Raw genomic sequence first — 20315 nt, 5'->3', positions numbered from 1 at the left:
CTTAAGGAAATTGGTAAGTCATTGGAAGTTCAAGGTATCCTTTCCTTTGGAACCCATTCTTCTCATGGCGCCCCAATACTTTAATCATGTCGGCGGGGATGACATGGGTTACTTCCTCATATACATATGAGTTCAGTTCAACCCTCCGACCTCAAATATGTAAAGTTGAATTTACGTGAGCTTCCACAAAAATGAATAGCTTCACGACTTTTAGGTCTTTCAACCACTTGATCCTCTTTAGATTGGCCTGTAGGTAAGCAAACCGGTGGGTAGCTATATAGTAGATTCCTGAGGCACCCGTCCATCTTTGTTCCATGTACAAAGGGGATGGATTATAGATTCGCTCTAGGATGTTCATCATCTCAATCCTTTGTCGATAATCTGGGGAATGCAACGTAGTCATAAACATGACTCGGAATACTAAGAACTTGTTCCACGCTTCGTAATTCTGCAATACAGCATTGGAAGTAAGGAAATGTTTGGACAACAACATTTGCTTTACTTTATCTTATTAAGATTTTATAAAAACAAATCCTTCGTTGCTTCACTCTGATACCAACTATAATGTGTCTACCTGTTATCTTCAGGACACGTCTTAGCAGTCCATCGGAAAGGATATCTAGAAAGCTCCGCCTGGCACTCCCATGGAATACTACGAGATTTGCGATCTAGGACTTTTTGAATCTGCCACGTAGCGGAAGTATTCCGGCCGCTCCCACTTAGGACCGACCTGTTTTAGGGTTTTCCTATTGGTCATTTCCTAACGGCAACTAACATCGAATCCAACGGACTACTTTACGCAGAAACACCAAGTTCGAAGTGGATTCATGCTGCACTTGGTTCAAGGAGAATGGGAAACGAGAGGGATGCGAAGCTCAATCTCTCTACCATAAGGCATAGTCCCATTCCATTCCCCTAAAACAACGTAAATCGGGATCAATTATATCTCTAGGTCAACGCTTTTGTTGTTCGTATTCTTTGACGATCTTCCTGCGGTCCATTGCGATTTTGAGAAAGGTTCTCGACCACAACCGGGACCACCCATCTGTAGGACGGACCTATGGCCCATCCTCCGCACTTTCCTCAGGTTGTTTTAGTTATCTAATTACCTAACACATTAAGTTGGACATGTAACAATCAGCTTCTTTAATTAGCCCGTTAGGCACTGGTTCTTTCATGTAATCATATCACTTGACATAGAAAAACAATGTCAAACAAGTTCCTTATTAATAGGTTATCATATTTATCTTTGAGATACAAAAATTCCAGCCCGTAGGATTATCCACAATCCGCTCGAAGGCTATCCAGCAATCCATAGGGATTACCAATCCAAGTTTCTGCCCATAGACTAGTATGCGGGCCTCGAGATCCAATCCCGAGTCATGGTAGCCTCTTGTGCAGGGCCCGGAAGGCGAGGGATTTATGGCCAGAGCCCCCCTGGCACCCAAGCGTCCTCCTGCTCCAAGTAGCGCTTAATGGAGAGACCTCTTGCAGCGGGTTTGATCCACTTGCCCGGCGCGGTAAACAACCCCCTTGGTTAGGGTCAGGTAGGCAGTTGGGGGTAACTGAAGTTGCCTCTCCCTTCAGGCCTTCAACTTGAAGTATTAGATATCCATTTTTCTTTTAATTCATTGATCAAACAAAGCCAAACATTGCTCTTAAATCTGTAACAAGCACAAACATTTTCATTGGTCGTTTTTGTTGGCAAACTGCTAAGGAATGAATCCTTCCTTTCGAATGCGTCCAGCACCCCATCCGGGATGACTTGCGACTTGGCAAGATCCCTTATATCCTAGGTTAGGGTCGTACCCTACTAACCCGACTTGGTCAAACCTTAAGTTCATAGATTATTTTAGTTTATCGGTTGGTCTTTTGCTTCCAAACGATTATCCTTACTCAAGAAAGATACTATATTAGGATGATTATTCATCCTCTTGCAAGATAACTTGCGTAAGGACCTGCCAACCTCATTGCGAGAATTGGCCATTCCCTTGTGATCCAATTGCAAGACCATATGACTCCTCACTTGTTGCACAAGTGTCGCATCGAATTATGAGACTATACTACTCATTGAATGGAGTCATGAAACAATCTGTTCCTGATTACATTAGGCTGACGTCGTCAATCCTAGGGTTCCAAGTTCCATTTCGTAAGATTCGTAGGGACAAACCCTAGTTCACTTTTCAAATATTTTTCACTGTCCCTACATTCCGTGAATGTGGGCAAGTATTTAAGGTATAGGAGTTTCAGTTTTAGCAATACGTACGGTTAGGTCACGTATTAATTCCTAGTGAATTTCTTGGAATTTAACTCATTCTAAACAAGTACTCCAGGTTGATGTGTTTAGGTTTATGCCAATTTGTTTAACTCTTGAAGATAGTTACGTTATCATTTTATAAACACATGACTCGTTGTCTACACGTAAATTAATTTTTCAACCCTAACTTATCGATTTAAGGTCAAGTTAGGTTAATTCCAACTAATCTTCCTATAACTTTGCGAACAAAATTCATGCTAAACAAGCAACCTTTCACTTGATAATTTATGGAGTTGACAAACGATAATTGGCTAGAGTTATGCATCGTAAGAATCATTTCATGCCTTGCACTTTCCTAAGGATTCCTAGCACTTCCCATGATGATTCATTGCGAATAAGATATGGATTAATAATGCGATATGCAGTTTATACGTCCATGTTTAAACGAAGTATACTATTTTAATTCCGTTTTATAACAATGGACATTAATCTTATTTTAATTCATTGCAATGCATAAATCTATTTGCTAGAAATGCATTTATGCTCCCTTTACTTTGCTTGTTTTATTGAAAATATTAATGACTAAATTCCTCCGTCGTGAGCTAATTTTTCTAAAGCATTTAAGACAAAAAATGCATCCTATTTCCAACAATTATCCTTGCATGATTGAATTATAACAATACCAAATAAAAATTAGGAAGGAAACATGGACTTGGGGTGAGATGTCCACGTGGATGCTAGGAGATGATCCTCATGCAAGCCTTGGGCTATCTTAGGAGGCATCGCGAACGCAACTTTTCCGTCATGGATGCAACTTTGCAACTCCTTTTTGAAATTCCACCGTGGCTCCCTTTTGCGATAAATTGCACCAGAAGCGGTTCTAGAAGGCTTCCTCCTTGAAGTAGGGATTTTGAAAAAGGGGGTGTTTTCAAAATCTCTCGCGAATAAGACCCATTAAAGCCATGGGAAAGGCTTAATGGCCTTATAAAGATTCAGACGAACAGGGAATAAAAGGTGAAAAAACCCTTACGAGGGCTTTTGTATGGGGAAAGAAAAGTGTCAAAAGACCCTTATCACCGTATCTTCTTTTTGTATGGGGGTAAACAAAAGGTATCAAAAGGGCCTAAGGGAGCCCTTAGGGGAAATTTGAGGGGGTCAGATGAAGGGCTTAAGGTAAAATCTTTTGCGGGAAAAAGGGCCTTATAGAGCTTCAAGGACGAAATCTCAAGGGGGGGGGGAAAAGAGCCTTAAAGACCACTTAAGGCCTCTCACGAGATTTTTGGGTAAAATCCTTTCTTGGGGGGAAAAGGGGCTTTATAAAGTCCTAAGGGAAAAATTCCAAGGGGAGGAAAAGAGACCCTAAGGGAGCCCTTAGGGAGGAATTTTTAAAGGGGAAAAAAAAAAAGGTAGCCTTTAAAGGCTATAGGAAAGGGGCCTAAGGGCCCTTAGGGGAAAATTTGGAGGGAGGGGGGTAACCCCAAAGCCCATAGGAAGGAGGCCTAAGGAGGATTTAAAACACAGGGGGAGAATAAGACCTTGAAGTTCAACTTCCTTTTGGGGGGGGGGGGGGAAGGGGGCTTACAAAGCCCCTTAGAAGCTTCTAGACGTGGGGGGGGGGATTTGGAGGCCGTCAGATGGCAGCGATGACTAGGCAGCTAGGCGCGGCAGATGGAAGACAGCGCCCTCCTGGCGTCGACTTGCAATGCCTCCTCTCCACTCCTCTCCCTCTCACAGCGGCGGCAACACGTGGATGTCCTCAACCTCTCCCTTTCTCATAATACTCATAGCGTCTCGGCTCTTTCTGCTCCTCCAAGGCTACCATAGCCACTAGCTTAGCTTTATAGGGAGAGGGAGGGGTTCCTCCCTCCCCACACGTTCAGGTGCATGATCCAAGGCTTTAGGCAAGCTTCAGCAAGGAGCTTTCCTACCATACTATTCTCCTCTTCCTCCAGCTCGACATCAATTGGAGGAGAGGGGAAATAATTTAAAAATTTTGCTTTTATCAAAAGATCTATCCAATTCCATTATCCTCTATTGAGGTAGTTCACGCGTGCTTGCACCTTCGGGATATTACATTCGTGTCCACGTGTTATCTTCAGGACGTGTCTTAGCAGTCCATCGGAAAGGACATCTAGAAAGCTCCGCCCGGCACTCCCATGGAAGGTTACGGGGTTTGCAATCTAGGACATTCCGCGTCTATCATGTAGCAGAAGTATTCCAGCCGCTCCCACTTAGGACCGACCTGTTTTAGGGTACGGCAACTAACGTCGAACCCAAGCGACTACTTTACACAGAAACGCCAAGTTTGAAGTGGATTCATGGTGCACTTGGTTCAAGGAGAATGGGAAATGAGAGGGATGCAAAGCTCAACCTCTCTACCATAAGGCATAGTCCCATTCCGTTTCCCTAAAACAACATAAATTGGAATCAATTATATCTCTAGGCCAACGCTTTTTTTGTTCTATTCTTTGACGATCTTCCTACGGTCCATCGTGATTTTGAGAAAACTTCCCACCCAACCAGGACCACCCATCTGTAGGACGGACCTATGGCCCATCCTCCGCACTTTCCGCGGGTTGTTTTAAATATCTAATTACCTAACACATTAAGTTGGAAATGTAACAATCAGCTTCTTTAATTAGCGCGTTAGGCACTGGTTCTTTCACGTAATCATATCACTTGACATTGAAAAATAATGTCAAAAAAGTTCCTTATTAACAGGTTATCATATTTATCTTTGAAATACAAAAAGTCCAACCCCTAAGCTTATCCACAATTCGCTCGAAGGCTATCTAGCAATCCACAAGAATTACCAATCCAAGTTTCCACCCACAGACCAGTATGCGGGCCTCGAGATCCAATCTCGAGTCACGTTAGCCTCTTGTGCAAGGCTTGGAAGGCGAGGGATTTACAGCCAGAGCCCCCCCTAGCACCCAAGCATCCTCTTGCTCCAAGTAGTGCTCAACGGAGAGACCTCTCACGGCGGGTTCGATCCACTTGCCTGGCACGGTTAACAACCCCCTTGGTTAGGGGCAGGCAGGCAGTCGGGGGTAACTGAAGCTGCCTCTCCCTTCAGGCCTTCAACTTGAAGTATTAGATATCCGTTTATCTTTTAATTCATTGATCAAACAAAGGCAAACAGTGCTCTTAAAACCGTAACAAGCACAAACATTTCCATTGGTTGTTTTTGTTGGCAAACTGCTAAGGAATGAATCCTTCCTTTCGAATGCGTCCAGCACCCAATCCGAGATGACTTGCGACTTGGCACGATCCCTTATATCCTCGGTTAGGGTCATACCCTACTAACCCGACTTGGTCAAACCTTAAGCTCATAGATTATTTCAGTTTATCGGCTGGTCTTTTGCTTCCAAAAAATTATCTTTACTCAAGAAAGATACTATATTAGGATGATTATTCATCCTCTTGCAAGATAACTTGCGTAAGGACCTGCCAACCTCATTGCGAGAATTGGCCATTCCCTTGTGATCCAATCGCAAGACCATACGACTCCGCACTTGTTGCACAAGCGTCGCATCGAACTATGAGACTATACTACTCATTGAATGGAGTCACGAAACAATCAGTTTCCTGATCACATTAGGCTGATATCGTCAGTCCTAGGGTTCCAAGTTCCATTTCATAAGATTCTTAGGGACAAACCCTAGTCCACTTTCCAAATATGTTTCACTGTCCCTACATTCGATGAATGTGGGCAAGTATTTAAGGTATAGGAGTTTCAGTTTTAGCAATATGTACGATTAGGTCATGTATTAATTCACTAGAAATTAATACATGTCTTTTTAAACCCCAAAGCCCACAGGAAGGGGGCCTAAGGAGGGTTTAAAACACGGGGGGAGCATAGGACCTTTAAGGTCAATTTCTTTTGGGGGGGGAAGGGGGCTTACAAAGCCCCTTAGAAGCTTCTAGATGTGGGGGGGAGGGATTTGGAGGCCGTCGCATGGCGGTGACGACCAGGCGGCTGGGCACGGCAGATGGAAGACAGCGCCCTCCTAGCGTTGACTTGCAACACCTCCTGTCCACTCCTCCTCTCCCTCTCACAGCGGTGGCAGTGCATCCATGTCCTCAACCTCTCCCTTCCTCATAATACTCAGTTTCACACTGGCATACTCCCTCCCAATCACTTTTCCCTTGTTCAATTTTAAACCGGCCATGAGTTATGGGATTTCATGCTTATTCATTGAGAGGAATCTCAGTGGATCTAGCCAAAGTAAGAGATGTTCTAGAATGGACAATACCAACAACTGTCAAAGAAACACTCAGTTTTATTGGATTGACAGGATGGTATAGAGTCTTCATCAAAAACTATGCTTTGATTGCAACACCTCTAATGGATCTACTAAAGAAGTAAGCATCCATTGCATGGTCAACTGTTGAACAATCCAGCTTTGATAGATTAAAGCAAAGTTTGGTATCAACACCTATTCTGAAACTTCTGGACCTCAGTAAAGGAGTTCAAAGTAACTGATGCTAGCACGCTTACCTTAGGATGTGTGCTTATACAAGAAGGTCATCCTGTAGCTTACTCTTCAAGAAAACTGAAGAGCCATGAGAAGAATTATGCTACCCATGATTTGGAACTGTTAGCTATCATCCATGCTCTAAAGCTTTGGAGACACTACCTGTTGGGTAACAAGTTTACTTTAGTGACGGATCATAAAAGTCTCAAGTGAATCTTTACTCAGAACGGGCTCAACATGAGGCAACGTTGGTGGATTGAAGTGCTGGAGGAGTATGATTTTGAAATCAAATATCGACCTGGGAAGGAGAATGTGGTTGCTGATGCACTCAGTCACGCAAGGTATTCCTTAATTCTCTAATCTTGCAAAATCCATCAACAGCTAGATCTCTAGCCACAAAGGTATCCATGCCAAACAACCCAATACTTGAGCTAGCTAGAGAAGAAGCATGCCATGATCCAACCTATCAAAAGATGCTAAGGGAGATCCGTATCAAGGATCAGGACCAAAAGATACAAGCTAAGTATCATGAATTCTCTATCAGTAGTGGACTTGTCTACTATAGAACGAGATTATGTATACCGGCAAGCCAGTCACTCAAGCAGAAGATACTATGGGAAGCTCATGATTCCCCTTTATCAGGACATCTCGGCTATGCCAAGACTCTCAATGCAGTCAGAAAGAGCTACTATTGGGAGAGGCTTAAAGGTGACATTCTCAAATATGTCACTGAGTGTTTTTCTTGTCAAGGTATCAAAGCCGAACATGTCAAAATGCTAGGAAAGTTGTAACCACTTGACATTCCCCAAATGAAATGGGAATTCATCAGTATTATGGACTTTGTTATTGCCCTATCCCAAGTTCAGGGAGGATACAACTCCATCATGGTTGTGGTTGATATGCTTACTAAGGTTGCACACCTTATTCCTGTTAAGACAAACCATAAAGCCTCAGACATTGCAAGGTTGTTCATAAAGGAGATATTCAAGCTACATGGGTTGCCTAGAAGAATCATCAGTGATCGTGATTCCCTCTTCACATCACACTTTTGGAGAGTATCTTTAAAGCCATTAGGACTCAACTCTATTTTAGTACAGCCTACCATCCCCAAACTGATGATCAACGGAGCGAGTCAACCAAGTCATCGAGGATATGCTAAGGGCACACTGCTGCCATGAACCAAAAAGGTGGATTCAATACTTGCCTTTGGTTGAATTTGCCTACAATGCTTCTTACCAACAAAGCATTCAGATGACCCCTCTCCAAGCATTGTATGGGCACGATTGTCGAAGTCCTTTAAACTTCTCAGATCCAACCTTGAGGGTTGAAGCTTCAAGGCAGATGCTGGAAGAGATGGATGACCAAATGAAGTCAATAAGACAGGACATCCAAGCCGCTAAGGATAGACAGAAGGCCTACGCAGATTTGAAATGTCAAGGCCTTCGAGGAAGGAGACATGGTGTTCATTCGCGTACACCGAAAGAAGAGTTCCCTATCCTTAGGAGATTTCAAGAAGCTAAGTCTAAGGTATTGTGGACCATACAAGATCCTCAAGTGCCTAGGACCCAACGCTTATAGACTGCAACTCCCTCAGAACCTAAGGGTTCATAATGTATTCCATATCAGCCTACTGAAGAAGTATGTACCTAATCCTAGCCATGTACTTGATGACCAACAAGTTGTAATGCCTAGCCAAGGAGTCCTTGAGCTACGACCTGATAGGATCTTAGATGTTAGGGAGAGACAATTGAGATCCAGAACCTTGAGAGAATGCCTCATCCAGTGGAAAGATTATCCCGAGGAGGATGCCACTTGGATGGATGAAAGCACTCTCAACCAACAATACCCTCAGTTCTTCTCGAGATGAGGACATCTCAATTCCTCCAAGGGGGAGAGAATGTAATATTCCCACTCATGAATATTGACTACCCGCACACTGCGTAAACCTCGTGCAAAGGTTATCTTCCATATTGGAATTTCCAGCAGTGTAATCTGTAACCCGCACACGAGAAATCGAGACCTCAACATTGGCAAAGCGAGCCCGGGGGTTCAAATCTGCAAACTGTGGGTAAAAACCCTCTTGGGAGGGGAAAAAATGAATATTATTAAAGAAAATTTTTAAAATATATTTATTCCTTTCCCCCAGCCGATGCACCGCTGGAGGAGAGGGAGTGTTGGGGGATGGGCTTAGTGGAGATGTGGGCTGCATGAGGAGGAGGGGGATGCCATGCAGTGGCCACGTGGAGGAGCTCCCATCTCCCCCCCTTGGCCTATAAAAAACCCCCCTTAGTGGGGGGGGCTAAGAGGAGAGGAAGTAGAGGGTCGTGCTGCATGGAGAGAGAGAGAGAGGAAAGTTGCATTGACGTCATGTTGCGCCATGAGCAAAGGGGGAGGTGGAGGGCGCCGCTGCTACCGTTGCCAAGACCGCCGCGAGCTGCCGGCCTGAGCACACTACCACCATCCCATCTGACGTGCCGCCCTTGCAGTGTGCTGATGCTGAGCCACCTTCAAGACGTCATCTTCTATCCCATTACTACCCCCTCCCTCTTCCACGTGGTTTCTGTCCGTAGCAAGAAGCTTCCTAGAAGCTTCTAAGGGGGTTTCTATAAGGCCCTTTCACACAAGCCACCTATAAAGTCCATTCCCACTAGCCACCCTAAGGTTTTCAGGAAACCCATTTCGGTGGAAGATTTCATGCGCACGGGGGAGGGAAAATCCCCAGCATCTTTAAGCCCTATTTTCGCGTGGCCACCCGGGTTATAAAGGAGGCGCATAAAATACCATTTCTGCAAGCCTTCTCGTGAAGCTCCATTTCCGCAAGCTTCCTTGTAGAAGCCCCATGTCCCCAAGCAAAGCTCCAAATCCCTTAAGCCCAAGTCTCACAAGCCTGGCCTTTTAAAGATCCAAAGTTCCGTGAAGGTATCTTCTGCGTATGAGGGAGAAGGGCAAGATCTTGAGGCTGCGTACCAAGGAGAGAAAATTCACCGATCGCGTAAGGGCAAAGGCAACCCAGAAGTCCATAATTACGCCACGATGGCCCCAAGAAATCGCAAGTCGTGCCTGCAGGAGGTTCTTCTCCTAATATCCACGTGGATATCTCCTCGAGCCCACAAGTCCAGGTTTTTTCTAATTTTGATTCCACGCAAAAGTATTGCATTAATCATGATAACTTCATGGATTAGGAAGCACCTATGCATGCTCAAATTCACCTAGTTAAGTTAAATGCAACTGGAAATAAATCGACTATTTGAACAATTATTAGAATTAGTTCATGACATGAAATTGGGTCAATGGTATTTTCCATATAAAGAAATTGTCTATCCATTTAACGTCCTTAATAGTATGCTACCTTGTCGTGCATATCAAAGTGACGGCCTAGAACACCTATTGCCTATCATTATAAGGTTGAAATTATTAAAGTGCACTTTCGACTAGGCATGGAAAGATTAATCGCACGTCGCATTTTTAGACAAATCTTCATTGAATGATTCATTAGGGAAAGTCATTAACCCCGTAGGAAATAGAAGAGCGTGGAAATGATTCTAGGAATTTGCATGTGGCATGTGATTGTAAATTGGAATAGGTTAACTCTAGTTTTTTTTTGCCATGAATTTCACTACGTTATAGTCAGGAAAGGAGTACATGTAGCACATTCGTCGTACGAAAAAGTTCATTCATCAAGAGTTGAATTTAGGGAAAGGCTGCATGGTTTCTTAAAGCATCAAATCTTAAAAGCTTAGAAAAAGAATTGTGGGTATGATTTTTGAATGTGAGCCCTAGTAGGTTCAATGGAAGTTATTCTAAAATTTATCATGTGTTTTGATCTTAACAAGAAAAGTTAGGGTTATTGTGAATCTAGTGGTACATAGAAGCAATGAATCGCGTGTTTACGTGAATTGTGACCTGTTGCAACTAGTTTTCTCCTTTTGATCAAGTTAACATCTCTAGGAATGGTTAGCCCTTGTCGCAAGACAAGTAGATCAAATTATCTAAATCACCTAACCCGCAAGGGATTCGCATAGGATAGTTCAATTGATACGATGAATACCCTAAGTGCTAACTAGGGTTTGGCATGTTAAGGACTCAACCTAGTTTGCACTTGTTGCCAAGTCAAACCCTCATACCCAAAGGTCCTACCCACATTCACGGAATTTAGAGACAATTGGACGCTCATGCATGAAACGATCTAGGGTTTCTATCCTAAGGATCACTCGTTCAAATGCTAAAAACTCAGATTGAGTTGGAATCCCTAGGACCGAACGTTGTCCGCCTAGTGCAATTAGGAATGGATTGGGTAAGAAGACACCCTAAATCCTGCTTCTTGTCTAATCATAATTCCTTGACCAGAAAACGCCGTTCAATGGGTGAAATGTTCCATTGGAATAGATGCGATACTTGTGCAACAAATTGCAACGTCGCATGGTCTTGTGGTTTGATCACAAGAGAGTTGCCATTCCTTGGAATGAGGTTGGTGGGTTCTTACGCAAGTTTATCTTGCAAGAGGATGAGTAGTCATCCTGTTATATCACCTTTTTTTGGGAAAATTTGCCAAGGGAAGTTAGGTATTTGCTTGGAAGCAAAGGATCAATCAATAAATTAGAGCGACATGGTCGCTAGGATTTACTGTTAATAAAACCTAAGGTATTAGTTAAGTTGGGTTAACAGGATATGGCCCTAACCCAAGGACAAAAGGGTGAACAAACGAACCCCTGGCGACCTTGCCAAGGCGCAATTGATCGCGGATCGAATGCTGGATGGATTCGGAGAGAAGGATTCACTCCTTAACAATTGGCCAAATAAATGACCACTGGAATCGATTGTGCTTGTTACAGTTTAGGAGCAGTGTTTGCATTGTTTGCTCAAGGAAATAAAGGATGGAAAGATATTTAATGCTTCAGGTTGAAGGCCTGAAGAGAGAGGCAGCTTTAGTTACCCACCCCGACTGTCTGCCTGACCCTAACCAAGGGGGTTGTTAGCCGCGCCGGAAACATGGACCGAACCCGCCGCATGAGGTCTCTTCATTGAGTGCTACTTGGAGCAAGAGGACGCTTGGGTGCCAGGGGGCTTTGGCCATAAATCCCTTGCCTTCTGGGCCTTGCACAAGAGGCCAACGTGACTCGAGATTGGATCTCGAGGCCCGCATACTAGTCTACAAGTGGAATCTTGGATTAATAATCCCTGTGGATTGTTGGATAGCCTTCGGGCAGATTATGGATAGCCTTCGGGCAGATTATGGATTAGCATGTGGGCTCGACTTTATGGATGTATTCCAAAGATAAATAAGATAACCTGTTGTAAAGGAACTTGTTTGACACTTTTTTTCTATGTCAAGTGCTAAGATTACGTGAAGGAACCAATGTCTAACGGGCTAATTACGAAAGCTGCTTGATGCATGTCCAACTAAATGTGGTAGGCAATTAGACAACTAAAGCAACCTTGAGGAAAGTGCGGTGGATGTGGCCATGGGTCGTCCTACGGATGGGTGGTCTCGGTTGGCCAGGAACTTTTCTCAATCGTAATGGACAACAAGAAGCTCTTCTCAAAGGAAATGAACAGCAAGGGCGCTGGCATGGGGTTTAGGTTACTAGAAGGCCGATTTAAGCTGTTTTAGGGGAACGGAATGGGACTAGGCCTTATGGGCAGAGAGGTTGAGCCTTGCATCCCTCTCGTTTCCCATTCTCCTTGAACCAAGTGCAACATGGATCCGCTTCGTCCCTGGCATTTCTGCATAAAGTAGTTCACTTTTAGGGATTGACGCTAGTTGCAGTTCAGGAAAGTGACAATTAGGGAAAACCCTGATTCAGGTCGATCCTAAGTGGGAACGGTTTGAATACTTCCGCTACGTGGCAGACGCGGGAAGTCCTAGATTGCAAACCCCGTAACATTCCATGGGAGTGTCGGGCGGAGCTTTCTAGACCCTCTTTCCGATGGACTGCTAAGACATGTCCTGAAAGGGAACAGGTGGACACGTTACAACATAAGTAGGGAAAGTGGAACATTTTCTAGTTAGAGAAACTAGGGAATCACATAGAAAGTTACACATTATGATAGGGAATTTCCTTTTTTTTCCTATGTAGGAAATGATTAAAAGTTCATTATGTGTTTGTTTTGACCATACCAAGTGTCGCATTGAGAAAGATGGCCAAACCATAGCTATTCCTTCTTGAAATGGTAATCTTTTTGAGTTATCTTTAAATGAAGATGTTGCAAATGTTGTTACAGCTCCCAGCGATCTTAACACCAAAATGGGCATCATCACTTTGTTCACTGTGATTTTTCAAAGCTTGTCGATCTTTATCGGTGTGCGACCTTGTTCAAGGTATGAAATTCAAAGCTCGTCCTCATATGGGTATTTGTGAATATTGTGCACTTGGAAAGCATTTTTACAAAACCTTTTCCATTTTCACCAGAACTCATTTTGGAGATTTTCTTGATCTTAATCACATTGATATTTGTGGACCTTTTCCTCCATCGAAATCTCAATATCGATATTTCATTACTTTTATTGATGACTTTTTAAAATACACCAATGTTTATTTATTGCGACACAAATCAAAATCTTTATTATCTTTTAAGAAATATCAAAAAGATGTAGAACTTCATACTAGTCATCGCATCAAGAAACTTTACATGGATAATGGTGGAAAATACATTTCAAATGATTTTGATGATTATTGTAATAATCATTGTATTTATCATGAATATACAGTTTTCTACTCTTCTCAATAGAATGGTATTGTTGAACGTAAAAACATGACTATTCTCAATGCCATGCAATGTATACTCATTCATTCTAGCTTATCTCGATGTTTCTGGGATGAAGCAGTCTTAACAACAATATTTGTGTAAAATCATCTTCCTACAACTGCTCCTTTTGGTAAAATACCAATTCCTGGGACATGTGAAACTCCTTATGTTTCATATTTTTGAACTTTTGGATGTATTTCTTATATTCATGCACCCAAAGAGACTCGCACAAAACTTGATTCTCTTCATTTGAAAGTTATTTTCATTGGATATTTGATTCTTTCTAAGGGATACAAGTTTTATGATCCATCTTCCAAGAAGTTAATCATAAGTTGTGATGCTATTTTCAATGAGCAACTTATGGACAGCACATGGTCTCAAGAGGATGTTGGGCGGAAGTGGTCACTAGAGGACATTGATGATACAAAGTCAATACTCACAATGAGGATTCAAAACCTATATCTATTATTGCTAATGATGACCTTGGCATTGATCTTTATGTTGATCTTCCAATTGATAATGAGCATGGTACTTGTCATGTTTATGATGTTGATATTCTTGAGAATGTTGTCAATATTTGTGAAGACCCTATCTCTTATAGTGATGCCATGTCATCCTCTCCACAAAAGGAACAATGCCAGGAGACCATGGAAGCTCAGTATGAATCTCTTCTCTCTAAAGGTACATGGGTTCTAAATAAGTTACCACCTGGACGTATTGATATTAAATGCAAGGGGGTTTATAAGACTTAATTAAACAAAACTTGATGGAACATTTGACAAATTCAAAGTAAGGCTAGTTGCCAAAGATTTGTCACAAATTACTAGAGTTGATTATCAAGAACCTTTCTCACCTGTTGTTTGTATTACTAGTATTGGGATCTTGCTAGTTTTTATTATTAATTTTGATTTGGAGGTTCACCAAATCGACGTGAAAACTTCTTTTCTTAATGGTGATCTAAAGGAAGAGATATACATAGAGCAACCAGAGGGATTTGTAGTCAAAGATAAGGAAAATCTTTCTTGCAAACTTCATTGGGCACTCTATGGTCTCAAACAATCTTCACAACCTTGGCATCAAAAGATTCATCTCTTTCTTACAAAACAAGGTTTTATATCTTGTTCTTCAAATCCTAACTTATATGTTAAGCACTGAAATGATAGTTTTGTTATTCTTGCTCTATATGTGAATGATACCATACTTGTTTCTAATAATCTCGACTTCCTTTAACAAGTAAAGAAGGTTTTATATTATGTGTTTGACATGATCGATCTTGGAGACATGCACTCATGTCTTGGTATTCAAATTCAATGCTATCGAGAAAATGGTGTTTTATTACTATATCAAACAAAGTTCATTGAAGATATTATTCAAAAGTTTGGTTTGGGTTCTCCACATCCTGCTAGTACTCCTTATCTTGTGAGCCCTACCCAAAACTCTCACTTTCTACAGAATGATGAACAATAAGCATTACATCTACCTTATATAATCTTGTTGGATGTCTTCCATTTATTAGCTTAAATTCTCACCATGAAATTCTTCTTGCTACAAATTTTATTGAACGGTATCTTAGTTCTCCATATCTTAAACATTGCACTGCAGCTAAACGAGTTTTGAAATTTGAAAGGCACCAAAAGATTTCGGGTTGGATTATTGATGCCAACAAAACTCTTATACTCTACATTCACTTCAAATTTTGGGTTATACAGATGTAGATTGGGCAAACTCTCACTTATCTATGCCTTCTACAAGTGGAAATTGTTTCTTTATCAATGGTTGTCTTGTTTCTTGGACTAGCAAGAAACAACATTGTATTGTTGTTTCCACTACAAAGGCGGAATATATAGTTGCATCTTTAGTGGCTTGAGAGTTTATTATGGCTTCGACAAGTTCTATCAAATATTGGCCATCCTCCTCTCTCCAGCACACCACTTCGATGTGATAACCAAAGTGCTATTAGTCTTACTAAATACTATATTCAACATAGCAAGTCGAAACATATTGCAATGCATTATCATTATGTTTGATATGAAGTAAAGAAAGGCACGATCATGATTGAATATTGTCCAAGTGATCAAATGACTGTAGATATTTTCATGAAAGGACTCAATGAAGCATGCTTCACTTTGCTATGCTCGGAACTTGGAGTTGTCTCAACTTCAATCTTTGGGAACTAATCTACTATGATATTGTAGTGCCATTGTATATACTCCTACCATACACTTCACATATACACATACACCTCAGACCTCTTGGTTATCTTTGTACATACATATTCAGTTTCACTTTCAATTTACATACACACAATAATCCTTCTTGATCATATTTGTACATTTGTATATAGAAGCTCAGGTTTTTCCTTCTGCTCCCCAAGGGTTTTTTCATCCGTAGCTAGAGACCTCTGTTTGATTGGGGTTGTTGGAGCTATATATAGGTTACCCTATCTAGAATAGGTCTCACTTATATATATGTAGATGGTGATCAATATGATGCAGTCTTTGGGAGTGTATATGGTGTGTCACTTCTCTCCCTATCGCATCTCTACATATCTTCTCTCTTTACATCTCAACAAATGTGTACATGTGTATACACATGTGTATATGCATACATATACCATACACTTCACATATACACATACACCTCAGACCTCTTGGTTATCTTTGTACATACATATTCAATTTCACTTTCAATTTACATACACACAATAATCCTTCTTGATCATATTTGTACATTTGTATATAGAAGCTCACGTTTTTTCCTTCTGCTCCCTAAGGGTTTTTTCATCCATAGCTAGAGACCTTTGTTTGAGTGGGATTGTTGGAGCTATATATAGCTTACCCTATCTAGAATAGGTCTCACTTATATATATGTAGATGGTGATCAATATGATGTAGTCTTTGGGAGTGTATATGGTATGTCTCTTCTCTCCCTATCGCGTCTCTACATATCTTCTCTCTTTACATCTCAACAATGTGTACATGTGTATACACATGTGTATATGCATACATATATGTGTGGATATGTATGTCTCCATGTTTATGTATGCATGTACATATGTCCATCTTTTATAAGTTTATATCCATTCTCTCTCCTTTCCTTTATTTCCTCTCTTCTCGCTTTCATAGTTTTCTCTCTCTTTCACATTGATTTTTCCAATCTCACTCCCTCCCTCTCTTCATTGTTTCTCGTTCTCATATGTTTACATGTGGAGAGGCATGTATATGTATGTACATACATACATACATACATACAAATATATACATACATACATACATACATACATACATACATAATATATGTATGTATGTATGTATACAAATGTGTTTGCACATATATGTGCATGCCTACATGTGTTATATGTATGTATCTATGTTGTGTGTGTATTTTTATAGTATATGTACATTTGTGGACAATTTTAGAATATGTACACAATCACATGTACATGTTCAACCATTAAAATATCATTTCATTAAAATAATTCATCTCTCTTTTTATAATATCTGTGTATTTGTGGGTGTTTTAGAGTATCCACGCATTGCATGCACATGTTAAATCACATTTCATCTCATATCTTCCATCGAAAAAGAAAAATACATCTTTCCGAGAGAGAGAGAGAGAGAGAGAGAGAGAGAGAGAGAGAGAGAGAGAGAGAGCTCTTTAAAGGGTCACATTTTCTCTTTTCGTTGTCATATAAAAGAAAGTGAGAGATAGCCACAAACAACTTCTCAAAGGCTCACGTTTTCTCTATTAATTTATCGTATACAAACCTTTCTCTTTCTCATGAGAGAGAGTGTGTGAGAATGAGATATATATATATATATATATATATAGAGAGAGAGAACCATGCACTTACCAACTTTTTAGCGACTCACCTTTTCTCTTTTCATTATTACACCACCCTGCAAAAATGTATTTTGTTAAATACCAACGCTACATAGGTTAGAGGATTTTCTCCCTCATGTGGGACTCAGCCTTTCGGACAAAATTTTATTAGAGTTTCTTGTCTCTCCCAGGGTTTTTTCGATCACGCGGGGAAATTTTAAGTTAGAGGTTTTCGTCTCTAGTAATCTCTACCAGGCTTTTTTCAATCACGCGGGGAAGGATAACCACAAGCTGTTTCACTGTACGATAGAGGATGAGACGTGTCGGGTGACAGGCCAGCGAACTATACGAGGCAGCTAACTAGCTAGCTAGCGTGTTCAGTAGCTTGAGCGCTTTATCTATCAGTGGCTGTTGGCACATAATTTGTTGCAGAGATAGAGCGCGCTGCAGTGGCCATGGCACCGACCCTACTATATTCATGACGCAACTACGTCGACGAACTGCGGAGATTTTACAGGGAAGGCGAAGGCGATGAAGGTGTGCATAGTAGGAGCGGGGTTGACGGGGCTGTGCACATGCAAGCATCTCCTGCGGCCGCGCACAAGGAACTTCAGACACAAGACTAGATAGTAAAAATACAAACATCTAGTAAATGAACTACTTTTCCTAGTTAGTAAGTAAGAATTTTCATCTTCAAACTAGGTTTTTAATTTTACTACATAGAAATGAAGTGATAACTAGTAAAATGACTCTTAGCTCGTAAATGTATGAAAATTTTCTAGTTACCATGTAGAAAATTTTGGATTTAAACTAGGTTTTAATTTTACTAGATAAATGTATATAAAACTAAAAAAGTAATATAAATGTTTATATAACAAAGCAAATAAATAAATTTTTAGTTATGGTAAATAATAATGTTTATATGACCAAGCTAAGAAGTTGTTGCAAGCATGTTATGCTAGTGTATTATACCTCAACCTATGATGTTGCCAAGCATAGGAGAGTTATTAGTGTAGCTTAGGTTCTCAATCTCCTCTTGAATGTTTTTCATCTTAAACATACTATTTCATGTAGAGGCAATGATGGAATAATCTTTCCTTTTAGCAGTTGTTTGCACCAAACATAGTTTTGCAATGCAAAGGGGAGCATGAATAGAATTGTAGAGTGATGTAATACGTATGGAGATTTTATAACAATATCATAAGAAACATGCAAAATTATTAGAACACAAACTTGTCAATTCAATTCTTGCATATCCATCTATTAATATTTTCATGCATGGTTTATGTTTGATATCTTGATAATCATGCATTTGCATGTACTTTCATTTATAAAAATTGTGCATGCACATGGTATGTATTGCAAGAGAGATATACTTTATATGAATTGAAAAATGTAAAACTAGGTGAGAATCTTGATCATTGCAAGGCATAAACTTTTAAATGCAAGACACACACATGCACATCACCTCAGTCCTTCATCTCTTTGCATGTGGATGATTAAATATGCATGTGCATGCATGCTCTCCTTCTTTTATGACACTTGAATATTTTCATGCTTGTGTAAAACTTAAGATAACCTCATAAGTGAGCCTAGTCAATGCTATCAAATGTAATAGATTTACTAAATTAACTCCCTCAATCACTCACTCACACACACACACACACTCTCTCTCTCTCTCTCTTTTTCTCTCTCTCAACATAATCAAAATACATTAGAAATGAAATGTTCACACATTTTTTTAATCAATGTCAATTGTTGTCAACTAGACTTCAATAATTGTCATAGTACTCATGTTTAAGTGGAGCAAAATATCAATTAAGGAGGATTTTCTTATGCAAATCAAGTCTTGTCTTGAATTTATCCATGCTATCATTCAATTTGAAGCCATTCTTGATCCATCTTGCTTTGCGATGCTTATCTTAGAACTTCTCATACCACAATTTTAGTAGATTAGATGTTATGACTTTCCTTTATGAACCATCAAAATGTGAAGATAAAAGCAAAGGAAAACTCACTAATTTATGTAATGGACTGCCCTTTAAAAATGTGTATTTTTGTAAAGGCAAATAGAAAATGAAAACTTACTAATTTATGTCATGGTATATCATTTAAAAATGTGTGTGTGTGTGTGTGTGTATGTGTTAACTAAAAACTTCTAAAGGAACGAGGGTGCACATGCAACATTGCCCTTTTTTTTTTGTCTATTTTGAGTTCCTATAAAAGGTTCATGTCTTGCATATTTCTTCAACTACTATATCATTTAGAGAAATGGCACAAAACTATCACAATGGCACTTAGATTGACCAACAATTTTAGCTTTACAAGATAGGAGGTTCGGATAACATCCTTGCAAGAGCCTTCAGATGACAATTGTATGACCTTATGAGATAGGAGCCAACAATTCTTGCACCTACCTTATATCGAGCCATGGAGATAGGGCCCAATAACTATCGCAACTACCTTATATCAAGCCATGTCGGATAGTGTAAGAGCCACTTGAGTTTGATGACTAGGAAATGGGAGTAGAACTATCTTATTCAAAGTCATATTTCTCATATGACATGTACATCAACAATGTCTCTATATAGCAATCATTGATATTGGTCCTTTGTTGGATTTCTTTCTTATCTCTTTGCACCATGCAAATATTAAAAATGTATTGAACCATAGTGCAAGGAAACAACTTCATTGAGCATGCTTTCCCTCTTTGTACATCTCCCTTCAAGCTTCTCCTTTCTCATAGAAAGCTCGGTACCAAGGTACTTGATAAGCTCATCTTGGACAACCTTTTGCAGCATGTATGCTGAGAGTGTGCTCAACCTTTTGCAGTATGTATGTTGAGAGTGTGCTCTTTTCTTGGATTTCTCTTTAAATAAACATTCTTTATTTTTCAAATCTTCCTTCTATGCTCATATTGTCTATCTTTCTTGTGCTAAGACTATGTTTAGTGTTGTACCTCTACTTTGACATGTTTGCACTTTGTATCTTCAATGATCATTAAAAGTGTA

Source organism: Lygodium microphyllum, chromosome 13 (genome assembly GCF_053477565.2).
Source record: "Lygodium microphyllum isolate KBCC chromosome 13, Lygodium_microphyllum_v1.1.10, whole genome shotgun sequence".
In the NCBI taxonomy this organism is placed as follows: Eukaryota; Viridiplantae; Streptophyta; class Polypodiopsida; order Schizaeales; family Lygodiaceae; genus Lygodium; species Lygodium microphyllum.
The sequence above is the reverse complement of the archived record's forward strand: the minus strand, read 5'-3'. Positions refer to the sequence as shown.